The sequence below is a fragment of the Salmo trutta genome, chromosome 38 (genome assembly GCF_901001165.1).
Source record: "Salmo trutta chromosome 38, fSalTru1.1, whole genome shotgun sequence".
Taxonomy (NCBI): domain Eukaryota; kingdom Metazoa; phylum Chordata; class Actinopteri; order Salmoniformes; family Salmonidae; genus Salmo; species Salmo trutta.
This window is the reverse complement of record NC_042994.1, coordinates 3,140,337-3,149,470: the sequence shown is the minus strand read 5'-3', so window position 1 is coordinate 3,149,470 and position 9,134 is coordinate 3,140,337. Positions and strand designations below refer to the sequence as shown.

The 9,134-nt window shown below is 39.5% G+C and overlaps 2 long non-coding RNA genes across 2 annotated transcripts; both read left to right on the top strand.

The window, feature by feature from the left end:
- Positions 1–278: 278 nt before the first annotated feature.
- On the top strand, positions 279–5,034 carry LOC115177766 (uncharacterized). Its single transcript, XR_003872483.1, has 3 exons — positions 279–588; positions 1,445–1,588; positions 3,616–5,034. It is a non-coding gene; the product is annotated as an uncharacterized LOC115177766 (long non-coding RNA).
- Positions 5,035–5,289: 255 nt separating this feature from the next.
- On the top strand, positions 5,290–6,574 carry LOC115177773 (uncharacterized). The gene is made up of 3 exons (XR_003872490.1): positions 5,290–5,454; positions 5,698–5,937; positions 6,336–6,574. It is a non-coding gene; the product is annotated as an uncharacterized LOC115177773 (long non-coding RNA).
- Positions 6,575–9,134: the final 2,560 nt, after the last annotated feature.

Here is a 9,134-nt window from a genome sequence, read left to right as displayed (position 1 = left end):
AGTACTTTTTCCAACACTGGATTTTTGTTTATTTTTTACTAGAGAATTACTTGTGAATTAGGTTTGATGCACCCATTGCAAAGACTTGCATAAACAGCTCTTTGTCCTTTCTGTGCTGGTAGTGTACAGCAGCTGCCTATATCACCAGCGAAAGACCGGAACATTTCATTCCCAGACACTCCCTCAATAGAGATCGGCCTGTTGAGATACTCCCTCTTTGCGCATGTGTTCCAAGTGGCTGCCAGGTAAAAGTAGATGATAGCAGACAACAGGATTCTTAGTGAAAGGGGGTGTTGTTGAACGTTTTCTTGACTTTTATAGATCACGTAAAATGTTATCCAGGAACTTTCTGAAGTAATATTAGGCTACATGAGACGTTTATTTGTTCTAACTTATTTACATTTTGATATTTAAGTAGATGTTTGATTTCTCTGGTCTAGGGGCGCATCATTTGCAGCCTTGAGAATCGAATTTTCTCTCCGCATCTCCCTAGTCATTATCTCTACACTACAACAAAGTAGTCTGACTGTACTGTAACCTACAACATTTCATTCCATACAAAAAACAACAGCTTCCACAATGGATCGGGTAAGTCTGGCCTTAACAGTATAGGCCTGCTGTGTTGTACAAAATGTCTAGGCCTGTGTTTAGTTTATACACGCTGGACAAAAAAAACATGGTGGAAAAACTTGTTGGGATTTTTTTTCTTCTTCAACAAAGTACCCTATCATGTTTAGGACTCTAAGACCTAATTATCTCTCCTTCCTCACAAAGTGTTCACATAACTTCACTGATTTCGAATACATTATCCATTATTTGACCAGATACTCAAGTGGCCGCTCAAAGAAAGAAAATAAATGTCTTCAAAAATGGAAGGCAATCGGAAAAGGCAAGGTCAGGTGGGACCATTATAGCTAACGAGAGGGCAGATATGCGTTTTTCCACAGAGTCAAACTTCTATTTAGCATTTCAATTTATTTAGGATTAGGCATGTCGTTAGATGTGTTGTTAAGGTTAAAATCACATGTTAATAACAATTGTAGAAATGGGCGTGGTTTATGGCTTTGTTTGCGGTAACTAGTGACGACCAGGCACTACTCCCATAGAAAGTGTCCTACTTTTACCAATACACTCCTAACAACCTAATCGTTACGAATGTTATATTCGATCAAATAAAACAGAAGAATCTTGGGCCCAGTTATCCCTCTCGCTTCGCCTCTTCCTCGCTGTTTGAAAGGAAATGACTGGTATAAGAAATATGGTGGAAGCTAGCTCATGCCTCCACCAGCCAATGCTCTTAGATTTGTGGGAAGTAATGAACGATTCAACATTTGAGGGAAAATGAGATATCCTAGGGATGCACCCACAATCAGACGTTTAGACTAAATTAATACAATATTTGGTTTAATGTTAATCAATGTAGAATACTTCTTGCGGCCAACAGGACAAATCTAGCACGTCCCTCCACCCTCCCGGATTCCCCAGGTCAATCGCCTCCCTGTACTTTACTGCTGGTTCTGATCGACTGCACGAAAACACCGGGGCAGAGTGGAAGGAGAAGAGGAACATGGAGATATGATTTCATTAAGTAAGATCCATGTGGATTAGATTACAGTCTGCTTCTGTAACAATTAATTGATTTAAGTATATATTGATTAAAATATCTGGTCGATTTTAAGAAGTGTAACTTGGTTTAAAAAAAACGTTTGATTTCACAATTTTAACATTCTGTCATAAAGAGCAAGTGCTCAACTAAATAAAAAACAAGTTTCCCATCTCAAGAGGTTACATGGAAATAAATACTATAGTAAGTACCAATGTGCCAAATAAAGTAACAGGGTTGACCTAACAGGGGACTACTGAAAACAACAAAACCGTTGGATTACATCAAATCAAATGTATTTGTCACATACACATGGTTAGCAGGTGTTAATGCAAGTATAGCGAAATGCTTCTGCTTCTAGTTCCGACCATGCAGTAATATCTAACAAGTAATATAACCTAACAATATCACAACAACTACCTTATACACACAAGTGTAAAGGAATGCATATGAATATGTACATACAAATATATAAATGAGTGATGGCCGAACGGCATAGGCAAGATGCAGTAGATGGTATAGAGTACAGTATATACATATGAGATGAGTAATGTAGGGTATGAAAATAAAGCAGCATTGTTTAAAGTGGCTAGTGATACATTTAATTGCATCAAGATGGCAAGATGCAGTAGATGGTATAGAGTACAGTATATACATATGAGATGAGTAATGTAGGGTAAGTAAACATTATATAACATGGGTAAAATAGTCCTTTAAATCGGCCATGAATCTGCTTGTGACATGAGGAATGGACCTAGTATAGTGCAACAGGGAGTAGCAATTGAATGCAATCTTTAGAAATAAAGTTATTGTTAAAACATTTCTAGCATGTCTATGTGTGGGTAAAAGGGTTGACTTGCTCAGTTTTGCACCATAAGTAAATTGATAAAAAGAGTAGAACCAGCTCACCTGATTTTACTCTGATTTGACTATTAGACGTTCAATGTTTCTTATGCAAAAAAAAAATTCCATTTTTTTTTTTTAAAGAATAGTTTCACCATATTAAAACAAGATTTCAGTTCATGTAACAGGGTTGACCTTAAATTGAGGGACAAATTTAAATGAATCGCTAATCACATGAAATAAATCATGTTCAGAAATGACTGTCAATGTAACCAAATATCTAGGGCTTTACATGCACGCAAATCATTTCCTATTAAACTGATTATGGCAGTAGACCGAGTATGGCATTACTCATGTAAACACCTTACTCTGCTTATCTTAATTGGTGTAAGGTCATAACCGAAGTAAGGATACGCCTTTAAAATCACGTGGTTTTCTGAGCAATCTTTAGAATGATTAGGACATGTAAACACTTTAATCAGAGTTATGGAGGTGTATTTAATCTGTGCATGTGCTAACACAAGCAGCGCCAGCTAACTTCTTTTGACCGAGTGCAGTGAGTTCAGGAAAAACTGAAAGTATGCAGCTTTATTTGTCTGAACTCAATCAAATATGCTTAAAATAACATGGTCGCTGTTGTGGAATGTTTATTTTGATAGCCTATTTTTTGCATTTATCAAAGTCCAGTCAGGTAGCCTGATTTCAGATGTGTCCATGTAAACAAGTTTATTAGGGAAATTGTTATTTCATAGCATGTCAACATTTAAATCAAACTCTTATATTAATTGACTATTCACAATAATCATATTATTCTGCGCTTGTAACTTTACTCAATGATGGTAAAACCTAGGAGTAATTATTGTATTAGGTGGGTTAAAATCTTTCTAGAAGTTAAATAGGGTTGACGGAGGGACCTGTCAAAATGCTGAATTGTGTCACTTTAGCAAGTCTTTATTCATCTAAAAAATCGAATTAATCAAATACTCCATGTGTTCTGTATTAAATGATACTTTATTTAATATAACAGAGATTTCAAATGGAATATTGGTGCACAATTATTACTGGAAAAATATCAAAAGGACGCAAAAGGCATTAATTTAATGGAAATACTGATCTGTTTATGTACCCAGATTTGCAAAACTTAATGATTAAATGTCTTTGTTTCACAGGGGACAGCCCTAATCGTTGCTCTCTCAGTGGGAGGGGCTTATCATCTGTGGAGCCTCAACAAAATCATGATGCTATCAAGAAAGAACAGAGTCTCCCCATATCAGAACACCTCAAGAAACACCAGCAGAGACGTATAGGGAAGAAATCTCACCACTGCTGCTTTGACTGTGGGAAGAGTTCCGCTAAACAGAAGGAATTGATCATTCATGAGCGGATTCACACCGGTGAGAAACTGTACCACTGCTCTCAGTATGGGAAGAGTTTAGCTGCATCTAAAACCTTAAATTCTCATCAGAAAATTCATACAGGGGAGAAACCTTACCCCTGCTTTGATTGTGGGAAATACCTCAATCAATCAGGAGAGAAACCTTATAACTGTGATCAATGTGGGTAGGTCTTCAGTCGATCAGGAGACGGGACTAGACACCAACGCATACACACAGGAGAGAAGCCTTATAGCTGTGTTCAGTGTGGGAAGAGCTTTAATAAATCAGGACATCTGACTATACACGAACGCATACACACAGGAGAGAAGCCTTATTTATCGCTGTGATCAGTGTGGGAAGAGCTTCAATAATTCAGGACAACTGACTGCACACCAATGCATACACACAGGAGAGAAGCCTTATAGCTGTGATCAGTGTGGGAAGAGCTTCATTCAATCAGTAGAGCATACTAGACACCAGCGAATACATACTGGAGAGAAATCTTACCCAGGTCTATGTGGAAAGTGCTTTGCTCATTCAGGGTCACTGATAAAACACCAGGAAGCACAAATGTGTTGTTTTGTATCTCCCTCTCCTGCACCGGTTCCAGATCCCTAAATAAAGTTTCAATATAAAACATATTGTAAAGAGTCATCCATCTCCCATTCTCTAACAGTTTACTAAGTCTGATTACCATGGTAACCCGTGTAGGATAATATGCAGCTCTGGATCCATATGTATCAAGCATCTTGGAGTAGGAGTGCTGTGTGTGTGGTGGGGGTGTTCAGAGCTGTGTCTTATTTCATTAACTCCTATTATCCATTAAATAATGTTGAATCATGTTTCACCAATAGTAGGTGTATATTCATGTGTGAGGGAAATGTTGTCTGAAGAGGGAGCCTAGAATTGTACATCTTCCTTCATACAGTCATTGGTTCCTGTAGGTGCTGGGTAGAGATGTGAGGGGGAGACGGTCATGACCCCCTCAGACATTTTGACAGAACATCCAGAATATGTTCTATAAGTTACATGCAGGAACCAAACGTTAATGATGAATAATGTATATCATGCAAGTATAACTTGTCTGTGTAAGCAGTATATGTGAGAACTAACGGGACTTCCCCGAAAGAGCTTCCGACCGACGTGTACTATGGTGCATTAAGATTGTTGGAACCTCTCCAGCTTGCTGATAATAAAGAATGATGCATTTAAGTTTGACTTTGGTGGTAATTTCCATGACACGTATTCAATACAAAAACTAATTATGTGAAGGAGATGTGTCGCACTGCATGAGGCAAATGGTGGTCACACCAGATACTGACTACCTTTTTTTTAAGGTATCTGTGATCAACAGATGCATATCTGTATTCCCAGTCATGTGAAATCCATAGATTAGGGCCTAATTCATTTGAACAGTTTACTGATTTGTTTATATGAACTGTAACTCAGTAAAATCATATAAATTGTTGCATGTTGTGTTTCTATTGTTGTTCAGTGTAGTAATAATAGAAGAAACTAATTGAATAAATGAATGGGCCTCCTACTGTTTTAGGTGTTCTGGGTCAGAACTGTTTCAACATGACTTACACCCATCAGAGTATCTGTGCCCCGGAATAACTCTGACTGTCACAGGTAATGTATAATATCTACTGGTAATATATACAGGTAATATATAATATCTACTGGTAATATATACAGGTAATATACAATATCTACAGGGAATATGTAATATATACAGGTAATATATAATATCTACAGGTAATATATCATATCTACAGGGAATATATAATATATACAGGTTATATAATATCTACAGGTAATATATATCTACAGGGAATATATATCAAATTATAATAATTCACTGGAATCATTCAGAGCTGCAGGTGAAGGTGTCTTCCTCCACAGAGGAAAAGAAGAGAACACTGACCTGTAGCACCACCTGTCTTCTGACTGACAACCCCAACCCCACCTACATCTGGTACAAGAACGGACAACATCTCCATGACCCTACTTCCCAACAATACTCCTGTAATACTCTAGTGGTCTGGCGTTACTCTGCAGACAGTTACTCCTGTGCTGTAAAAGACCATGAGGATTTTCTCACTCCTACAGTGTGTGAGTCTGGACTCACCTATAATAATCATCTTAAGTATCAATCATTAAGGCCTGTGGACCAATAGTAGAACATGTGGGGAAAAACAGACAATTCAGTGCACTCTTGGATAATAACACTAGTAAAAAGTATATGGTATAATATACAAGGTAGAAAATGGCTGATGGTATGTTAACTTGTTATACTGTTTTAGAATTATTTAAAAAAAAAAATCCATTTTAGAATAAGGCTGTAACGTAACAAAATGTGGAAAAGGTCAAGGGGTCTGAATACTTTCCAAATGCACTGTATGTGTCTATATTTTTTATTCATTTTAAATGAACCAGTTCAATACATCTAAAACACTTGAAAATCATCTCATTATCGTCTGAGGAACACATTCAGATACATTTTGTTTCAGGTGTTTATGGTCAGAGCTGTTTGAATGTGACTTACACCAAGAGGAGTATATGTGCCTTGAAGGGGTCAACAGTGGACATTACCTGCACGTATAGACATCCCAGCTGGAATAACGTCACAGAAGTATCCTGGTTCAACAAATGGGAGTCTGGAGTTACTACAGATCTAAGCCAGGACACAGAGTATGCAGGTCACGTGAAGTACCATCAGTGTTATAGTCATGAGAATAAAACAGGGATTTAAAAAAAAAATATTTAACCTTTATTTAACTAGGCAAGTCAATAACGGCCTACCAAAAGGCCTCCTGCGGGGACGGGGGCTGGGATTTATATATATATATATATATAAATAAATATACAACAAAGCACACATCACGACAAGAGAGACCTAAGACAACAACATAGCAAGGCAGCAACACACGACAACACAGCATGGTAGCAACACAACATGACAACAACATGGTAGCAACACAACATGGTAGCAACACAAAAGACGGTACAAACATTATTGGGCACAGACAAAAGCACAAAGGGCAAGAAAGTAGAGACAACAAAACATCTCGTGATGCTTCTCCATGGTTGTTATTCACACTGAACTCAGCAACTACGACAACAAAGTGTTGACAAACTGTCTGTGTGAGCTAATAGGTTTGTGCCTAATTTAATATTCTTTTGATGTGTGATTGTGTTGCAGTGATACTGGGGCAGGATGGCTGGAGTGTGACTTACACTACTCAGATTATCTGTACCGTGAAGGGGTCAACAGTGGATATGTCCTGCTCTTACACATATCCCAGAGGTCATACAGTCACAGAGACATCATGGTTCTATAGATGGTATGGTGTGAAACCTCAGAATGATGATCGTGTGGAGTACTATGGGGACAGAGTGAATAACTGCACCCTGAGAATCACAGACCTGAGAAAGAGAGACTCAGCTGAGCACTGGCTCACATTCAAGACTCAGATCATACAAGGTCATGTCTTTCAAAGTGTGACAAGTGAGAGATATTCTGGAAGTCCTGGAGTCAGGCTGTCTGTCACAGGTACACTATTTTGTAATGCTTCATCAGTTACATTAAAGCCTTTGGAAATCTGTTTTAATGTGACATTATACAGTACATTAGGAATGACAGTCTGTATGTAATATGAATGTCTTGTGTCATTTGATTACAATTGTTGTCGTTTGTTGTTTGTTTTTAATCACAGGACCGAAGGCTGACAACGGTTGACAACTCCCTTGTGTCCTCCTCCCAGAGTGCTAAGAACCTTGGCGTGATCCTGGACAACACCCTGTCGTTCTCCACTAACATCAAGGCGGTGACCCGATCCTGTAGGTTCATGCTCTACAACATTCGCAGAGTACGACCCTGCCTCACACAGGAAGCGGCGCAGGTCCTAATCCAGGCACTTGTCATCTCCCGTCTGGATTACTGCAACTCGCTGTTGGCTGGGCTCCCTGCCTGTGCCATTAAACCCCTACAACTCATCCAGAACGCCGCAGCCCGTCTGGTGTTCAACCTTCCCAAGTTCTCTCACGTCACCCCGCTCCTCCGCTCTCTCCACTGGCTTCCAGTTGAAGCTCGCATCCGCTACAAGACCATGGTGCTTGCCTACGGAGCTGTGAGGGGAACGGCACCTCCATACCTTCAGGCTCTGATCAGGCCCTACACCCAAACAAGGGCACTGCGTTCATCCACCTCTGGCCTGCTGGCCCCCCTACCTCTGAGGAAGCACGGTTCCCGCTCAGCCCAGTCCAAACTGTTCGCTGCTCTGGCACCCCAATGGTGGAACAAGCTCCCTCACGACGCCAGGACAGCGGAGTCAATCACCACCTTCCGGAGACACCTGAAACCCCACCTCTTTAAGGAATGCCTGGGATAGGATAAAGTAATCCTTCTAACCCCCCCTTAAAAGATTTAGATGCACTATTGTAAAGTGGTTGTTCCACTGGATATCATAAGGTGAATGCACCAATTTGTAAGTCGCTCTGGATAAGAGCGTCTGCTAAATGACTTAAATGTAAATGTAAGGCAAATGTTCCAACAACAGTGACAGAGGAACAGAGAATGGCATTGACCTGAAGCACCACCAGTACTCTGACTGACAACCCCAACCCCACCTACATCTGGTACAAGAACGGACAATGTCTCACCAACCCAAATACCAAAATAACTACCTGTACCTAGACCCAGTCAGCAGTGAGGATACAGACAGATACTCCTGTGCTGTAAACGGCCATGAGGATCTCCTCTCTCCTGTAGAGACTCTCACTATGTGGCCTTTTGGGTGTATATTGTGGCTCCCCCTTCTCTCTCTCTCTCTCTCTCTCCCACGTCAGGTTTTACAACTGTCATAAACACCTGGTAGAAACTGCCATGCAGTATTGAGGGAGAGAGTCTACCAGAGCAAAGAGCTTCTCTTTGTTCAAAACTCCTAATCCCCAAAATGGGAGAACTAAACAATTTCTATTTTTGAGAATGTGGGAATGGTCCGTGGACATTTAAAGAACAATCCTGTCAAAGTTGTTTGACACACAACTATATCTCTTAATGTGTACATTTCCCAGCTGTCAGGCTTACATATAAATATTGTGAAACGTATGTGATTAAACATGAAACTATTTGTGAAAAGATGTAATGTGATGTTAACCTTCTAAATGAGAGTGGTTTTCATATAAAGATTACAGTTGAAGTCGGAAGTTTACATACACCTTAGCCAAATACATTTAAACTCAGTTTTTCACAATTCATGACATTTAATCTTAGTAAGAATTCCCTGTCTTAGGTCAGTTAGGATCAC